Here is a 20263-nt window from a genome sequence, read left to right on the forward strand (position 1 = left end):
CTTGTAATATGTGCTGCTTTGTAATTTTATCACCACCACCCTGGATATAAATACCTATATTGTATCTGAACAAACACAAATAGAAGCATGTAATGGTGTCTTGTTAGGGAAAAACAAACAAATCAAAAAAAACAACCAAACAAAAAAAACCCACGCTGCTTTGATTTTCCTATTCTATAGTGTCAGCTTCTATCCACACCTCCTGAAACTTTTCTTTCTGTGCTGCGTGTGCAAAAAGATTTAGGAAATCTTTGCATTTGAGGCTGACTCACACAAAGCGTCATGTATGTCTTTAGAGTTCAGAGATGACTACCACTGGACTGTCAAAAGCCAGCAAAACATCCTTCCAGGATATTATGCCAGCTGGCTAGGATAATTTAGTAATCCATATCTTCTGTAAACTTTTTTTTTGTCTTGTATACAGACTGCTTTCAGTCCTGGAAGTCGTGAAGACTCTGGGCCCATATGTCTCCAAAACGTCAGTTTGGAAAAGAAACAGAAAATGTTGTAGTTAGCTAATACTAATTGTCATTAATGAAACAGCATTATAAGCAGCTTCTGTCTTAAGGCAGCAAAGCATCCTCTGAGGTGTGTCAGAATTCCCATTAGGTTGGGTAACTATTATGGAAACTATAATCATGTTTCAAACCACTTTGAAGCAGTGATGTCAGTAAGAACGTGAAAGCTGCTACCAACGTTAACACAGGCAGGAAATTTAACAGGGACATGAGAAAATAAAGAACACAGCATCTTGTTCCAGTCCTTGATTCTGGTTCTCTCAAAACTTCTAATGGCATCTGTTAAATGCTGGATAGAGAGATAAATGCTGAGAAAATGCTTTCTTCCTTGTTTTTGAGGCACTGTCATCTTAAGTTTCCTGGACATGTCTATCCCAATGGCAGAATTTCAGAGAATAACTGGCTGAATGTGTTATAGAAGACAATGTCCAAGAGAAAATGCTGCTCAGTCTTTCGTTGGATTTTATCTATGTCCTATATATGTGTATATATATATGTAATAATAATTGTTTATAAAGTGTAACTACAGGTTGTAATTTTTAAAGAATGCGTTTTTGAAGGTTTAGCAACAATTTGTGTGTTACGTAGTAAAACCTTAGGATCCTAAACATAGTACCTAATTTTTCTTTTGTGCAACCACATCCCAGCCTGTACTATTACGCGTGAAGCTTGTACTCTTCCCATCCTTTTCTGTTCAGTGCTTGTAAAACATCTGGAGCACTGTATCCAGTCTGGGGCTCCCCAGTACAAGGAGGATATTGGCATGCTACAGTTAGGCCACCAGAATGCTGCTGTCTCAGTCAGAAGGCTGGAAAAATCTGATGTGTAAGAAGCTGAGAGAGCTCAATCTGTTCAGCTTGGAGAAGAGACAGTTGTTCCTCTCTTCACCTTCCTGATCAGAGGATACTGAGGAGATGGAGCTAGAATCTTCTTGGAGCTGTATGGTGATAGACAGAAAATAATAAAAATACCAGTTGGAATCTGGAAAACTGATCAGGTACTAGGAAAATATATTTTCATGATATATAGATTCCTGGAGAGGATGTGGAATATCTGCCCTTGGAGATGCTCAAGACTTGACTAGACAAAGCGCTGAGCAACTTGATCTAATTAGACAATAGATTCAGCACAAGTTTACTTTACAGGATGTCAGAATAGATGGCCCCTGGGCATCCCTTCCAACCTAAATTACAATTCTATAAGTTCATGGTTCTAAAAACTGACTAGAAAGGCTTTATCTCTAAAACTCAAACTTAACCCATAACAAAGATAGGTGGGAGCTGTTGCCATTCTTTCTTGGATATCATAAAGCATGACAGCTGAGAGTATTTTCCAGCTATCATCCTGAACTTGGGGTATCTCAGAGTGTTGTGAGTCATAGAAGAGTGGTCAGGATCATGCTAAGTGTGCTCCATAACCTAGTAAACTCAACACCCTTGGGACTTCAGTCATCTGGACTGGATCGGACTAGGCCTTGCAGCTGGTTCAAATCATTTGGAAGAAGTCACAGCCCCATTGCAAATCTCTCCTGTGTTTTGCCTTTCTGTTCTATTTACCCAATTCACTGAGGTCACTGTGCTTTGAAAGCAGATCCGTATTAATTCATTCTAATAAGAATTGTCTATTGCTATGTTTAAAGAAGTCTGATTTAAAGTAACAGAAGGATTTGGAACCTGAATAGCTTAAAATATATGTGGTTGACTGATTCTATTGTAGTAATATAGTGTCAAAACACATTAGCTGAAGAAAAAGCAAATAACCTAAAATGTTGACTGCATCATGTAAAACTGTCTTGGTGGAACTCTGTTGGCTTTTTCAGCACAAGCCTACTTTAGCTTAGTGTTTCATTCTCTAAAACACAAAGATGTTCAACATGACAGGCCTACTTAAGAGCATGCAGTGTGCAAGCTCTGTGAGGGAAGAGTCAAACGTGGCAAAAATGTTCACCAACAGTCTTGCAAAATAAATCTTGCTCACTATATCTATAATCAACATCTAAAGTCTCAAACATTATCCACAAAAAAACTAATCTCATTAGGTTGCTAACGGCTACTGCTGGAAGACAGGCTTTGGGACTTTGAAGGGGGTCCATTTTATTTTGATGAGTGGCTTAAACAGGCATTCAAAAGTAATCAGAACCAAAATACTATATCGGAGTTTCATAAGGCAAAATAAGGTCATCAAGGAGAGTTTTGGAATATCCTAATTCTTCCAAACCTTCATTTAAGTGCTTGCTTGCTTCTCTGAAAATTCTTGAGTTAACAAAGGAGGCATAACCATTAAACTAAGAACAAAGTTGTTATTTCATGTTTGTATAAGTTTTATACCCATACTACACTACACTAAAATGGTTAATCCTTAAATGACTGTCAAGGCATTAGTAAATTGATCTCAAGTTCTACTTTTTCAATAGTAATGGTTTATAAAGCAATATATTCTTGCCATATAGTTTTTGTTGTTTGTTTGTTTCCTTGTTTTTTAAAAAAGGAAAAAGAAAAAAAACTAGAGGGTGGTGGTTTTTTGTTTTGTTTTGTTTTTTTCCAGAAAATCCTGTCCAATAATTGTTGTGGCTTAACCTGGCAGGTGGCTAAGCACCATGCAGCTGCTTGCTCACATAGTGGGATGAGGGAGATAATTGGAGAAAAGGTAAAAATTCATGGATTGAGTTAAAGACTGTTTAATAGGACAGAAAAGGAATGGAAAATGATGGTAGAACATACAAAACAGCTGATGCACAATGCAATTGCTTGCTGCCCAGCCAGACCCCAAGCAATGATACCTCCTAGTTAATCCCTCTCCCCTCACTGTCTGGTTTACCATTCAGCACAGTGCCATGTGGCTTGGGACATCCTTCTGGCCAGCTAGGGTCAGCTGTCCTGGCTCTGTCCACTCCCAGCTCCACATGTATCCCCAGCCTCCTCATGGGCAGGGCAGCACCAGCAGCTCAAACAGCCTTGGCTCAGTGCAAGCTCTGCTCTGCAGCAGCTGAAACGTGGATGCATTATCAGCGTTACTCATTCTGAATCCAAAACACAGCACCATAGCTGCTGCTAGGAAGACTATCCCAGCTGGAACCAGGACAATGACCCAGAACCTTTAGAATATAAATATTCATTTCTTCCTTTTTTTTTTTTTTTTTTTAACTCAAGAATTTGTCTAGTAAATGCATGATATCCGTAGAAGTTCAAATGAAAATTAAGAGGCTATGGAAAACTACCCAGTTAAAGAGAGGTAGAAGAAAATAATGTTTCTGGAAAAAAAAAAAAAGGGACTGTTTGGTGGACCTGGGAGAGGCCCATAGGTGAACAGGGAGGTATGGGAAGTAGGTTTGGTTTAAAATTGCATACATAGAGCATCAGCTTAAGTGCAAGCAGCTTGCTTAATTTTGCAAGAATCTCTTTAGCCACCCCCAGCTCCTACCCTTAATAGCCAGCAGTGTTATGTTATCAGAGGTTAGGGCTGGTATGTTAATATCCTGTGACAGTATTTATATTTAAAAGATGGAGTACATTTTAACTGGAAATGTTGCTTAGCAGTTTCTCTCAAAGGACGTATTTTGCTTCAAGATATTGTACTGTTGTTTAAAAAAAAAAAGTTAATAGAAAGTTAACAGTAAGTACAGTAAATTTTTCCACCTACTCTGTACTGTTTTCATGATTTTTATTATTATTATTTATAGCCCAATAATCCAATATGACTACTCCTATGCAAGTAAAGCCTGCTTATACAGCTGGGAAATCAAGATATTAGCAGAAAGATGATTTTAAACCTTATTTCAGGTTATAATTATTTCAAAGGACAATGTTTTTGCATAGAAGAGATTTTAATAAAGAATTTAAAACTAAGCCAAGTAACACGCAAATGAACAAGTAACAATCAGGTAGCAAACAATTCCTGTCAGCTTTTTTTTGTAAAATAAACCAGTATGTAAAAAGCTTGCAAATGTGATTAGGATGTCTGGCCTGACATTTCTCAATAATGCTGTTGACAAAATGTCCATCAGAAGTGTTTGCTTACTGTGGAAATCCTTTAAAAACATAAAACATGCAAAAGCAGATCATGTTTTTGCGGCAAGCTGTACAAGCTCACTGTGGCTGTCTTGGTATTTAACTCAGGACAGATAAGGTTTATCTTATCAGACACTTCTTCTTTCTGGGTCAGAGCCCATCAGCAGAGGAGCAGCCATGCAATTCCTAGAGTGCCCAGCATGTGCTCATCAACAAACTACATTTGTGGGAAATGACATCCCTTGAGCAGCCTGAGGAAAAGGGAGGCTTGGGGGTGCTAAATTCTTGCTGCCCTAAGGTGCTTTTGAGATGGTTCAAATCAGTGGGGGTCTAGATTTTTAGGACTCCCAAACCACATATTCTGTGCCCACTGAGGGGCAGTTAGTGCTTTTGCGAGAGCTGGAAGCTGCTGGCTTGCTCAAAAATGAGGCATGAGCGTCAAGATAATCTTTTGATGGAGTTAAAAATGCATCAAGTTTCAGTAAAGTTTGCCACTATAAAAATAATAATTCATCTGTTGAGTTCATCAGCCCTTGCTAGGCACCCATTCCATACTCTCAATGTCATCTTGTTACATGCTGAGTAAAGAGGAAAAAAAAAAAAAAAGCATGAAAGTTAGCCTTGTTTAAAGTAGGGGACTGGATCCTAAGAACTGCGTCTAATGCATCATCCTAGGAACTGCCTGAGTGAGTCTGCTGTGGCCAGCCCCAGGGGAACCCTTCAGGAGCAATCTCACAATGGTCTCTGGAGCTAGGGATGCTATATGATACTGCAGAAGCACAAACAAACAAATCAGTAATGTTTGCATGATGCTACCCGTGCTCTGAAAGTAATATTCCTTGGCACAAGAATGGGAGAGAACCAAAAGAGAGAATAAAGAATAGGTAAACATCTGTTAAATTGTCATTTAGTAGTTGGAAAAAAGCATATTAAAATGGAGGGGGGTGGGGGGAGGCGGGGCAGGGGGCGCCCACTGTAGAAACTGATAGTCCTCTAAAATATTTTTGACTTTGGTCAGATAGAATTGAAAGCAATATCGCATTTGAAATACCTTGGAACCCCCAAAGGTAGCAAGCACTCCTTTATTTATGACAGTACAAAACATACTTCAAACTAAGCTGCCCACTATATTTATTTGAGTGACTTTTAGTATGTCTTATCTGGAAAGAAAGGAGGCGGGATGGAAAAACAATAGAAGAGGAGAAAGGCTGCTCCATGTTTCCTCTGAAATGTTTCCTGGATTCTGATTGACTTTCAAGAAGGTGCTGCACTAGCAAAAAAGGGGGAGAAGAAAGCAGGAGAAGGACTGGCAGTCATTTGAGCATCTGATCATGTTCTTCAGCTACAGATCACATAGGATCTGATAGATCCTATATGATAGATGATATGAATGAATATGATAGATGGAGCCTGCCTTAGCTTCCCCTGTTAACATCACCATATTGTGGGAGCCCTTCGCTCTATTGAGCATCTGCCGTCTGTTTAATGAACATTGTTTCGAGGTAGCCTATTGTCAGCATCAATAAACTTTGAAATGCTGTAAGTGTTTTTAGCTCTTGTTGATAGAGAGGCCATGTAGCAAATACCAGCCTGACATTAGTTAGTATTTTTACTTTTTTTTTTTTTTATGTAGTTGAAAATTCATGGCTTCAAGTGCTAATGCTGGGATGTTGACTACCTTTCATCTCACAGTGATGTTAGTATAATACCAAACAGCCCACACATTAATATCATGCAAAAATGCAGTACTCTTCCCTAGGTTGTTCTGGACTCAACAGTCCAATTTACATGTTTTACTGTTGTTGTTTTCCTATTAAATTTGTTTTTAAGTCACGCTTCTCTCTTTGAGATCGATATGCACAAATAGGAAAGCTATTTTCAGCACCATCATGGTTTTATACTACGTAAGCAGTTTAGTGCTGTAGGCAAGAAAGAGTACAGGTAAAATAACTTGTATCTTAATGGCTAGTTATTTCCTGTGTTAACGCTTCTGCCAGGTTGCACTGAAAGTCAAAGACAGCCCTTCAGGTATACACTTTGAGAAGCATCTCTTCTCAGAGAAACAGACCTAATTGGTATCTGACGCTGTTCCAAAAGGAAAGAAGAAATTAGCATCAGTGAAACCGACTGCATATATCCTTATTGCATGGCGCATTGGGATGTGCAGCTCTTCATTAAAGCATCCTCATAAATGATTGAACTAGAAAGCATGTTTCATTTCTGAATGTATATACAGTGACTCTGGAAAAAAAAAAAAAAAATTATGAATTAAGTTTTGCATTGCATGATGATTTTCTGTGTGTGAAAACCCTGTGCCTTTTTGAGTTACAAGCTTCTATTATTTCCCCTGGAACTCTTGCTTTTCTGGATGCTGAATGAGATTAAGAGCTGGGTGAAATGAGAAGTGCTAATACTAAAAATACCTTTGTTTCTGAACTGTGGAGAAAGCACCATATTAACCTTTTCAATACCCTGTCTTGGAACTTGTGGCTCAATAGCCAGCCACGTACAAGGAGGCTGAAGGACCTGAGGACCTGCAGCCTCGGGACCCAGCTGCCACTGGAGCTGGGCGAGGCTGGCCTGGGGAGCAGAAGCAGGTGGGCAACTGATCTGCTCGCCACCTCTGAGAATAAATGGCAATATGCTGACATCTGGGACCAGTGAGCCTCTGCTGTGCTGCTTTGGGCTGGAGGCCAGATCTGCAGATGTCAGAAGGACTGGAGCAGAGTGTCTTTGAGGAAGAGTAGTAAAGGGTATTGCTTGGAAGTGGTTTGTGCTGAAGCAGTGAGAAAGCAAGGGACCAGCTGTGCATCTCTAAAGCCTGAGGTGGTCTGCAAGAAAACTTGTGCAGTTGTTTAACTGTTAAACTTGCATTTTCTGATACCATGTGTATTCTACTGCTCTGTTTTATACACTTTTTTATTCTCTTCATTAACCATTAGAAGTTCTGTGTAGATGTTAGGTCAAATCTGGTGTTCAATAGATGTCTCTTTTTCATGCCAAAGTAGTTTTTGATTCACTAAGGAGTGACTTGTCCAACTCAGCCAAAACAAAAACAACCACAAAAAACACTTTGCTAGGAAAACTGGTAGGCTTGTAGTAAAATTTTCTAATGCTGTGCATCTCTAAAATATCTTTTTTTTTTTCTTTTTTTTTTTTTTTCTTTTTTTTTTTTAAAAATCCTAAAACAAGTTTCATGGGTCAGCTGATGTAAGGGCTCTGAAGATTTCTGGGCCACTGGGTTATAACCTTAAATCAATGCAATAGGGAGTAGTATCAAAATGTGATGGGTTTTGCTTCTACTATTAAAAAGAAAAAAGTCCTTGTGTTTTATGCACCTCTTTTATGTAGCTTCTAGTGTATAATCAAGCAGTATTAATGTGAGGTTTTTAAAAAAAAAAAAAAAAAAAAAAAAGACAGTTATAATCAAAAATGTGTTGGTAGCTGTCAATGATTTCAAGTAGTTATAGTGAAATATTGGTAATTGTTACTGTTCTTACAGACATTTTAGTTTGCAGTTTTGATGGGTTTTTGTTTCATCTCAGATGATGTGTGCATTATTTTGCCCTGAGAGGGTAGAAGTGAAATCTAATAATGAGCTTGAAATCAACAGTAAGCAAACTTTCAAATAAAATCACATTTTTTTTTTTTTTAAGAATTACTAGTTTTTCCCCTACTTTTGTTCCTCTCTATTTAGAGAAGCATTATTAAAAAAGGAGCACAGTGTGTCAAAGTCACCTCAAGATGCAGTTCTTTCCAGATACTCTTCTTGTCTGATAAAGTTGTTCTGATACGGTCAGACTTGCTTTTGCTTTTCACAAGCGTCCCTGTTTACAGGCATGTGGTTTTGTTGCAGGAGGACACCTGCTTGCTTTCTGTGTCCCAAAACAGCAAGGAGCCCTCATGGGTTTACTGTATGGGACTGCTGAACCTGCCTCTTCCTCAGCAGAACTGTTGCTGGTAGCTTAGAGGTGAAAATGATCAACAGCCTACCTATTACCCTGCCACTTCTCCCACCCACGTCAGCAGATGGAGCTGGGTCTGTGAGGATGCTCTGTTTGTGCTGTAGCTCATATTTCTTTGTGTTACAATTGGCGGCTGAATTAGCTGTCAGGCACAGGGCGAGAGCTGCTGGTGCCTTCCCACACATGCCCCGGCTCCTCTTGCTCAAGCAGAGGGCACTTGCTGTGCTCTTGGCTGTGCCTTGTTCTGTGGCTTTTCCTCTGCCTCAGCCAGGGCCTTCCCTGGTTGTGCTGCTTGTCTTGAGGCCCTTAAACCGTCTGTTTAGCCATCTGGTTGTATGCAAGTTGAGTTTGTCAAGAAGGGTGTTCTTCAGGTAGTCTGGTGTCTTCCTTGTCACGGTTGTGACATGTAATCCTACATGTGTTGCCTCTCCTCCAATGTCTTTATACTATAAGATTTGGAGCCAGCTTAGGATAACATTTTAAACTTTAATTCTTGAACCCGAGAGTTATGTGTAAATCAATGAACTTAGCTTGTTTGGTTCTGAGCATTTTGGACTTCAATAAACTAGTTTAAGAAAGTTAACAAGTGGGTTGAGCTTCCCTCTTGTGGCTACGCCATGTAACTAAACACATTTTTATAAAATAACAGCTTAATCCTGATAATCGTTTTCACAGAGGAAAAAAAAAAATCCTCTGTGACCTCTCTTGAGTCAATTGCTTGGGATTTTCTGGTTTTAAAAACTCCAGCTGTTGTTCTTTTATCGGCATATCTTATAATTACAGCATGAAAGGGGGAAAAATAAAGAAGATTTAAGGGTGACAATTAGGAACAAGTTGTAATTAAGTAGAAAACTTTATTTTCTCCCTCTGCTTGAGGAAAAAATCCCACTTACCTCACTAAGGCTTTTGGTCTCAACTCTTCTCTGCCAACTCTGTGGTCAGCCTCTTTGCTCACAAAGTGAGCAAGTTGGTATGAATGAATAAAATGTTGACCATTTCTATATTGGTTAATGGTGTCTACCCTTAATTTTTCTAGGTTCATGTTTGCTCTTCAGTAAGAAGATGGGGTTTTTATGCATCTTAAATGAACTGTGATATTAACTGCCCATAACATTCTTCCAGGAGGAAAGGCTTTTGTCACTTGTTAGCTTCCTAGGATATTTCAATGGCTTCTCTGCATTTACCTCAATTTGGAGAAAGCTTAAAAATCGAAGTCACCCCCGTGGTTTGAACTGATGTATTCACTGAGTTTGGCCATTAGGTAACTGGGTTGCCTATTCTCAATGTGGGAAATTGCAGTTATCTGGTAGGGATTAAAATGCTGACAGTGAAATAATTGGCATCCTAAGCAGCTCATAACTACAAACTACTACTCAAATTACGTGTGCACGGAGAATTGATGGTATTACAGAAGAGTAAATATAGTCTCAAAATTTCTGCTTTATCCTGTTCTAGTTACTGCATTGTGAATCTTGCAAGACCACGTATAATTTCTTCCTCTTGTCACTTAGTTGATGTCTAGAGATGTTTCAGCATTTGCAGTGCCAACACTTACTCCTGGAGCTGAAAGGGGATCTTTGCTAGTTTCAGGAGATAGTACGGTGATTTACACAGAGCTTCTGCAGCCCTCCCTATGTTGTATCTGATCATTTGGTCAGGACCATGCTGCATGATTTGGAGGATGTAATAAAATGTACAATTAATAGAATATTTTGAAAGACCTGTAAAAATCTCTCTGACTTAGCTGTAACAATGAAAGCCAACAGAAGGTAAAAAATAAATAAATAAACAAACAAACAAACAAAAACCACTCACCAATGCAGTATGCAGGAAGATTTAATTGAGTTTGTAAACAGAAGTAATATGATTTTCCTCTTATTAGTCATTAGTTTTCAATATTATTTTTTTCAGTAATTACTACTTTTCCTGGTTCAGCTGCAGTGCAGGTGGTAAAGTCAAGTCCACGTTACAAGTGATACTTAGGTGAGATTGTTGGTACAGTGAGGAAATTGTCAGGAATTCGCAAGATAATGTCATTATACCTAGCGCACACAGGAAAATTAATGAATGGACGGTATTGCTCACCTGAGAGGTTTTTGTTTTTGTTTTGTAAAATAGGTACAGTGTGTAGAAGATTTGTAGAAGTATATAAAGTTATTACTATAGAGAGAAAATGTTGTTTTTCCTCATTATTCTACCACATTCACTAACCCACCACTTTCCTAAAGCATTTCAGTTAATCAACAGGAAAATCTGCGTATGATCTTGATCAATATTAGTAAGCAGAAGTAATTTACTGGTTAGTATACAAGACTTGACCCCTTGGGAGCACCATGGATAATTATTCACGAATCAAAGATGGTCTTACAGCATGAACTATTTTTATCTTTTTGAGAGCACATTCAAGGCAAAGCTTTTCTCTCAATTCACAGAGTGTTTAAAAACACAGTGCAGCCTGAAAGGAGAGACAAAATCAGAATCACGGTATGGATCCTGAGGACAGAAGTTACAGTGACAAGTCCTGAAATAAGCCTTCTATTTTTTCACGGTAAGATGTTGTTCCCATATCCTGAAATACTCCTCATTATGTTAGCTTGGAATTGCATGTTTTCTTTTTTTTTGAAACACTTGATTTTAAATATTTTTTTAGTATGTATTAAATGCATGCATTTTCTCATTTAACAATTACTGTCTTTATGACAAGCAGCAAAATGTAAGTAGCCAGTATTTAACATCACATACTTTGGTATATTAACATAATAAGGTATGTGTAGTTTTCCTTATTCTGTTATGATATAGCTCGAATGATCTGTCAGTCTTTGAAGGATGAAGGGACTAAGGATGATGTTTGTAGGACAGAGGAAGAATCTGTAACTGTTTATCTTGATAAGTGGATCAGACAAAGCAGTTTTAGCGGTACTTTATTTTAAAACTGTTAATGCAATGAGGATGAAGTGCATGTGTGTGTGAACATCATTAAAACTTGTGCTCTTTTTCGACTGATTTTTGGGTATGTTTAATGTGTTTCTGATTGTGTGATTCTGAGTGGCATTGACTCTGAGGAATTATCATTTTTCTTTCTAATGTATCAGTGCATGAAGTAAGACCAAGGGCAAGGTTATACTGGGAAGGTCTATTAAATCCATTTGCTTTGGTGAGAGATAAACAGGCTCCTTTGCAAGCTGTTCCATTGGGGCATGCTGAAAGATCCGTGTTCTTTTGCAGTACATGTCAGTTGATAGTGGCTAAGGGTGAATGTTTTATTATGTTTTTAGTATTTCTTAGGCTACTTGGCTTTGTAAAAGGTAATGATGGTATCTAATTTCTTTTGCAAGGTGTCATGTTGCCCAAATTGGTCCAGTTTCTCTTTCTGAAGTAGAAGATAACCAAAAAGTATTTAAGGTCCTGTAATAAGCATTATCTTGTACCTGTAGCTAAGTACGGATGAATTTTTGAAAGATTCCAGTGGTACATAAGTAATACAGTAAATAGCCAGATAATAAAATTAAAGGATTTGATTCTTAGCTATTATGTGCCATGAAATGGGGGGCGGGGGGTGGGGAGGGAAATAAAGAAGCTGACTGAGAAGTGCAGTCATGTTCAGTTCTCAAGTAGGGATATTTAAAACCATCAGAACTCTGCCCAGCTAAGTGTTTAACTGTGATTTTTTTCCCCCCTTTTGTTACTTCAGCCTTTTCTTTAGAAAGATATGTGTCACAACACTGTGATTAACAGATGAGTTGTTGAAGTTATGGTGAGGATTAAGGATGATTTTGCTTTCAGTGTTGAAAAATAATGTCTATTCAGAATTGCAGTACTGATTTGATTGATATTAAATGTATTTTCTGAAAATATTCATTGACATCTTTAAATTTATAGTTTAACATATATCTTAGTCATCAGAGGAGATAATCTGTGTACTTCAGATATAACTGCAAGTCACTGCAATCTCAAGCGTATGCTATATTTAAAGATACTTCTGAGGCTTTTTGTTGATTTTTTGACTCCATTGTAACAGAGAATATATTTCAGACGACTGTTCGCTGCTGTTCTGTCCTCTGGTTAATTTATTAAAACCATCAGACCACATTGACAGGCTTTCACATTTTGTTGTTTGAGGACTATTAGACAAGCGTTCTGTTTTTATTAGTTGTTCGTTCTTCCAGCCTCCTGTGAGTCTGTCTTGTGCTGTGATAGGTTAGAAATTCACCTCTCATTGAGTTACTTAGATTTTCATGTCACAAAGTATCTTTGAAGTCCTGAGATTCCTCAGAAGAATATGAGCTACAACCATAACTAGAGAGTTCTTCTGGTGGTACTGTACAATTTCTGGCTCTGTAAAGTGAAGAACCTTGAAATAGGATACTTTTAGATGTCAAGAGCTGTAATATATTACTTTCCTCCAGACACTGATGAATTTCAGGGTATCTCTGCTTCAAGTCTGCACTGTCTCTTAGGAGTCATTTTAGAGAGAGAAGACAGAAAAATGATGGTATAGCTGATAAAAGGGTCAGGCAGCATCAAAGAGCAAAAAAAGCAGCTCTAGTCTAGAGCATATCAGTAGATTTAGGGATGAAAAACTTAATTCCGTGATAAAGGAGATGATGTAGGCATCTGGGAGAAGAATAACTACAGAGATGTGGTGTTAGGATGTGGTTAGATGTGGTTAGGATGAAAATGAAGAAAACATAAAACATAAATGAAATTAAATGGAAATGAAGGATGTTTAAAGAAATAAACTGAAAATGGGGAGAAGGAAACTAAAGAAAGGTGGCACAGTGTTAGGCATTAAAAGGAGCAGGAGGAACCCAGGTCAATAAATAAATAGTTTTTTTTCCATTAAAATAAAGAATTAAATAACAAGCAGCTGCTCTGATTTGTATAACACTCTGAAGAGACAAGTTAAAAAAAAGTATAACCTGCAGTTCAGCCTGTGTGTTTCCTTGAAATAGTGACCTCATTGCTTATGCTTTCCTGTAAGCTCTTCGCTTAACACTATCATGCTTTCAATTTGCTCCACCAAGGGTGACCTCTTTTGTAACATTGCATACTTTTTTTTTTTTTTTTTACAAGTTCTTTGTGTAGCTGCCATTTTTTTCCCTTGTCAATTTGTTCTTTGTACCTTCTAAATATAGCTTTTCTTTCCTTGAACATACATCACTGCTCTGACATACTGTCAATAGTAAGAAATATAGTGGCATGAGAAGAAACCATCAGGATTTAGAAAACCACTAATGTTTCCCAGGTTAACTGTGAGAAAGAGAGAACAAAATACAGTGGTTAGTTTAGACGTTTTTTTTGAAGTGCTTTTTTCCTTCATGTTCTGAATCACCCTCCAGTAAATGTTCTTGGATTCAGATATAGTGCTCTGTTAACTTTCTGTGTTAAGCCATTAACTCTTTGCTGCTGATGAACAGTCTTGTGTTATTTAATAATTCCTGTCTGTACATATCATGGGACTTCTTTGAATCAGTTACTTCAGATTAAATGTTATCCAATTAAATATAATTGCACTTTCTCATTTGTAGTCCTTTTTTAGAGATGATCCCTGAGCTTCTAATTAATTAAATATTGGCTAGCTATGGAAGTGGTGACTGTACAGATAAACCTCTTAAGTGAAGCTAATGCCTGTCTTTCTCTATTGCTATGCTAGGCTAGTTACTCACAAGCTAGCTTGGACAAGTTTAGCCCAAGATGCAGTTTGTGGCAGAGACCTGTCTGCTTGTCATAAGACTGAATATGCTTAACTGAAACCTGCAGATGAACAGCTCACATCAGCTCACTGACGATTATTAAAGTCAGTATATCTCTGAATATTATTATTTAGTCTGTATTGGAATATAAGATGTTCTATGGGACGTTATGAAAAGTGTGAATTTTCCAGGTCTAATTACGGTCACAGTTAAACATGTGAAGTCAATTCTTTAGTGGTTGAAATGGAAATGAGACTTTGAAAATCTCAATAAAGATGTCAATAAATTCAGTTACCAAAGAGATTTCAGTTAGGGACAATCTTTTCCTTTGTGGAAAAAGAAACATACTGGATATCGCAGTGCTGCTGCTTTTGAATTAGAGCTGCTGCCTACAGCAGAGGTTTGCTACCACATATCAGAATTAGAAGCATCACATTTGGATTCAAATGCGTAGGTCCTGAGAGGCTAATGGGAGCTGTGCATCTTCTCTAGCAACCATCCATGAATCAGCACATACTCTAATGTGAAGTAAATTTAAGAAGCTGCTACCATCACTTCTGATGAAGCTCTGGCTTCGTTTTTCTCTTTTGTGACTGTGTTGGTAGTGGGTGCATGTAGGTGAGGCTGTATTTGTGGCTTCCGGCAGCTTGGGAATAAACTGGAAGGATTTCTGTTCTTTCTAGCTTGTGATGAAAATTGTTCACTGTTCTCAAAGAATTTTGGAGAAAACCCATTCTTTCAGTTGTATTTATTTATTTATTTATTAAAGATAGCAAATAAATTAATTGGAGAAGAGGATATCTAGCTGTTTATGAAATACGTCTGGCACTTTTTCCAGGGGTGACTTTGGAATCTGATCTCTCATTGAATTCAGCATCTGTTTAACTCCTTGTGATGAAATTAGGACAAAAGCCAGTGCTTCTCTTTTGTTTGGTTATTAGGTAGGGCTGTTTGCAAAGATGCAGGGGGGTGAATCTTCTTCTTAAATAACATTGAGACATATATAGTGCTTGTGGGTGGAGTTGGATAAGGAGCTTTGGAGACAGAAATCCTCTGATTATTCAGAGAGCACATGGTGGAAGCAGTGTAAGCTCTTGATGGTCCACATAAAATTTTGATTTGGAGGGCTTACTACAAATAATGGCTCATTTACACTCACCTTTGCATTCCTTCACATACCCTTTGCAAGGAAATTTCTGAGATTTCACATTCAGTTAGGACCAGAAAGCTGACATTAAGAACTGAGCAGGAGACATGAGTACTTGTCAGGTAGCCAACCCAAGAGGTTTTAGGTAACAGCTTTCAGGTAATACCTGGGGGCTTGGGGCTGGTGATGGGGGCTGCATTTTAATCACTGATGTGATACCACTTCAGCACTCACCTGATGATGAAGGCTTTTATGGGCAGTCAGAAAGTTTAAAGAGACAAGTCACTCCTTAGCAGGTAGAACCTCTATCTGAAAACTAAACTTATTTTTGTAGCTCTTGGAGAACAAGTTTGTTCTGCAGCCTTGCTTGCCATCAGTGGGACTTCAGGGACCTCTCTCCCTGGACATATTACACAAAATGCATTTTATAAGCATTTTCAGTACCTTAGGATTTTTACTTTCCCATTGCACTTAACTGAAATTTGCAGGTGGATTTACAAGGCATTGAAGTCATGCAACCTCAAATCTCATTTCCTTAGGAGATATGGATAAGAAATAAATTTGCCTACAACTTGTGAGGGTAAAAAATGAGTGGGAAAAAAAATTGCTTTTGTAACAGTTTAATAGAAAAAATTGAGTCTGATTAATTTAAATGACAGTAGAAATTATCTTTACTGCAACAAATACTGTTGCTCATGTAGAGACTCATTTGTTTAAAGCTATCCAAATTTATTTTTTTAATTGCTCTCTCTGAAACTGATAATAGTGGTGACAAGAAAAAGACCTTTACGCAGTTCAAGAATTCTTTAGGAATTTCAGTAAGACTTATGCATGCATTTATATTTTAAGTATGATTAAAAATTAATTCATCCTAAGACAGTTATCCCTCTAATAATGATACCCAAAACAGAAGTAAAAGTGAAATAAAGTTATTCCAAGTCCTGTATTCATAAAGACTGTAACTGAATAATTTAAATTATCTCTCTTTCTAAAAAGAATTTCTGTAGATTTCTAGTAACAGTGCTGTTCTGCTTTATGATCCTTGAAAGGATGGTTTTATAGAAGACTGTTGTGACTTTCCATATAATTTTTTTCTTTAATGGTAACAGGCAGCATAATTCTGTTGATGAAAGACCATTATAATACAAGAAACCTGTCTCTTAGCTCTGACAAAAGAGACAAAACCACCTGAGGACAGTGTGTTTCTGTTGAATCGCATATGTAGAAGCCCGGTTGACTTTGATCACTGGAGACAGGAACTAGAGCAGTTTGGGAACATTAGCAAAGGGCTGCTAACAGCGCAGCTTTTAAGGCCCCATCTTGGGCTGTGAATGCAGAGCAGGACTCAAGCTAGGTGGAAAGTGCTTGCATGATTTTTCTAGGGACGGATGCCTGCTCTGTTATTAGGTTACTGAGTCCCTGCTGGTATGCATTGATTTTCAAAGCAAAGCTGATCTCTAAGCTTAGAGTAGATGAATGGGTTCTGGATCTGGAAACTGCTGACTGCTTCTCTTTCATAAACAGCATTTCTCTTCTTTGGGCTTGTCTGTTTTGTCTGTATGTTATCTAAATCCCCCTTAAATGCTAAGAGTCTCACATGTTTGCCTCTTTGGCTTCTTCAGTGACTTTCTAGGCTGGGATTGAGCTTTTAAACTCTTTTGAAGGACTAAGCCTTGGTGTCTTGTCAAGATCTTGAATTGAAACTCTTCACAGACATACATATTTCCTTGAAATATATAAATATGACAGAGCAATGATCACAACATGATAGTGGAGGAATATCCTTAAACTGTATGATCAGTTCTTATGTACTTTTAATCGCTTTTCAATTTTTTCTCCTTCCCCATAAAGTCTGTTCCTTAATTGTTACTGACAGTGAGTATCTGTAGTAATCTCAAAGACAGCTGGTTCCTTCAGTATTATTAACTGGAAACAGATAGGAGCAGATATATTATAGCCCATCTATGCCTCAGATATTTGAAAATTTCATAAAATATTAGTTGTCTTACAGAAATTGTTCAAAGTTTTGTTCACATGCTGAACTTTCATGCTTGTTTCTAAGCTTCTTTCATGCTTAGGGGAAAAAAATGTATTAAAATGTGTGTTTTTTAGAATTAACAGTAATACTAAAATATTAAAATCACATGGATTTGGAGAGCTGAACTGTAAGAATGTAAATGTCCTGGAGAAATATTGCTCTAGGTCTTTCTGTAAAATTACCTCTTTTTTTTTTTTTTTTTTTTTTTTTTTTTTTTTTTTTGGCGGGGTGGGGGTGGTCTTTAGAGATTCCAGCAGAGTCACTCAGAATGTGTGTGGGGGGGGGAAAAAAAACAAGTTTCATGGATCCTTGCACCAGACCAGCTGCCTTCACTTCATTTGGTATATCTATAAGAGAAGCTGTTCTTTTTTTGATATCATCCTCAGAACTATTTTCTAAAACCTATCTAGTCTCACCCTCCTATGCCTGCATTTTGTCTGGAATACCACTAGGTATGGATATTTTCTAAAATAACATATATGCAGGTATGACTGACTAGCCAATGAAAGACTTCATGATGAGCAAGAGTCACCATTTCTTAAATATATTTTTGGTATAACATGTACATATCAATGCTTTGGTTTTCTGAGTTATTTGCAGTTCAGTAATTATGTGCTTGTCTTGCTAGAAGAAAGGACTAGGAAACTAATATCAGCATTTCTGCATAGAAGTAACAAAAATTGCCAAAAAAAAAAAAATCAGCTATGATTTTTAAGCGTGTTGCAAAACTTTTAAGAATAATATAGCATTTTACAGTTCTTCAATATTTGGTAAGCTCTATTTATTATTAATGGAAGTAAAATGAATAAGTAATATTGAATGGCAGCAGACTGTTGAATTTTGCTTGTAAAAAGACTATATTAATGGGGACTGCTGTTACCACACATCATGACAACAAACCTGTTTACTTGAGAAGTGAATTTAAAAATCAGGCAAAACAAAAAAAAATGTTCTGAGCTAAAGCACAACTAAAAGTCTTTGAAATGATTTATTTATTGGGGGAGGGTGGTTTTTCTGCCTTTTTTTTTCCTTCCTGAAGACTTCTCATCAAAGTAACTGGATTAGAAGATCAACAATTACTATTTTGTTCCAATCTGGTATGTGATATCAATTTCTTTATTTCTGTATCTGCAGTGCACTTACCTATATATGAGCAGTCTCCTCTCTATGCTTTTTCATGATGTTAATTTGTATTTAGTGATGTTAATTTGTATTTAGTGCAGAATCCCAGAAAACAATACAGTGCAAGCCCTGGAGAAGCCATCTGGCTTCACCAAGGAATGTACTTTTGCATCCATAACACAGTTCTGACTTTGACAGCTGTCTAAGCTGATCCTAGAAAATGCAATTTCTTTGAAAACTGAAAAAGCACTCAAAGTGCTTTATCTGTATTCATACCTATACCTGCATTTAATTGGGTATTCCATCAGGTATGTATATTTTCTAAAAAATATATATGCAGGTATGACTGAATAGCCAATGAAAGCCTTTATGATGAGTAAGAGGCACCACTTCTTAAATATCCTTTGAGTATAACACTTTATTCATATGTAACATATAACAGATAATCACAAAACAGAGAAAGAAAGGGGAGAAATGTATCTGACTGGAGGTAGGCCATTTTAGGTGCCCACCAGGTGTATGGCTGCCAACTTTGGCAGGAGAGGACCCCGTTGTTTCTGTGTCAGGGGGTGTAAGGGAGCTTAGTAGCATTTGTGTTTCAAGAAACAGTGTAAATCAATTGAATATAGAGAAGAACTTGTTGTGAAATTAGTAAGACTGAGGGAGAGACTATTGTGTACAGACTTGGCATGATTTTGTAATGCTTTAAAAGTCTGGACCACCAGCTATAATACATGAATAAAGAATCAGTTGGCATTTGACAGTACTAAAACTTTTGTAGGAAATATTATTGGCCTGGCAGTTGCTGACATTCATAAACTCCGAACTTTAAAATACAACAAACTAAATAAAATATACAGTCCAATGGGATAAATGTAACTAAACAAAATTCTGTTTACTTCAGCTACTCATTGGCATTATAAAGCAGATGGGGAAGAGAACATATCTAATCACATTGCTGTATGTGTACAGACTCTAATGCAGTTTTTCCTACTCTTCGCTTTGTGTATTTTGTTGTTGTTGTTCTGAGAGTACTACCTAGCAAAAGTCATTTTAGTATCGATAAGAAGTCATACTTAGTTGGGAGAATTTACTCTCTTCTAATCCAATTGCTGTTCTTGCATTCAAGCTGTCACAAAAGATTTTCTAGGACTCTTAATCAAAATAAGAGAGTTTGAACTTTTGTCTCTCTAGCTCCTTCCTTTGTTGAATTTCAAGTTGCAATGGTTGTTTAGGGAAAGCACATTTAAAATAAATGTGAAAAACAGCTCAGTTCAGAGCAGCAGGATAAATATAGGCTAACTTCTTATTTAGGAACAGTTGAATCAGCATGCAGTGCTGATAAAAAAAATAAATAAATAAATAAATAAAAATCACTGACATTTGTAGGTGTGGTGGTGGGAAAGTGCACATACTCTTTTAAATCCTTGCAGTACTATATAGTCCTTTATAGCTTCTGACTAATATATGGTATTATTTTCACCAAACATTTGGTTCGATAAAAGTGATGGGAAAGTCGCTGTTCTTGAAATGAAAGAAAGATTGCTGAATGTTTATGCTATGATAAGTTAACACTGGGGATTAATTTTACTATTATTTTTCATTGTGTTTCCTGCTCATTAAGCTGCTTCGAGGGCTTTAGTTCAGTGTAGTTTGTTTCTAATATGCATCAAGCTGGCCTTTGCATTTGCACACCTCCATTTTATCTCCTCTTTTCTAATACAGTTTGTAGTCTGAGGCATCAGTAGAACTGTACTTAATTGAATAGAACTC

At 37.3% G+C, this 20263-nt stretch overlaps 1 long non-coding RNA gene across 2 annotated transcripts in view; it reads left to right on the forward strand.

Annotated features, from left to right (window-relative positions):
* Positions 1 to 20263, forward strand: part of LOC311438012 — an 84700-nt gene that overhangs the window by 14903 nt on the left and 49534 nt on the right. For both annotated transcript variants that reach the window (XR_014693893.1, XR_014693894.1), the window contains exon 2: positions 10923 to 11038. This is a non-coding gene — a long non-coding RNA (uncharacterized lncRNA). The remainder of the gene's footprint in view (positions 1 to 10922; positions 11039 to 20263) is intronic.

Source organism: Aythya ferina (assembly GCF_964211825.1).
Source record: "Aythya ferina genome assembly, chromosome: 5".
NCBI lineage: Eukaryota > Metazoa > Chordata > Aves > Anseriformes > Anatidae > Aythya > Aythya ferina.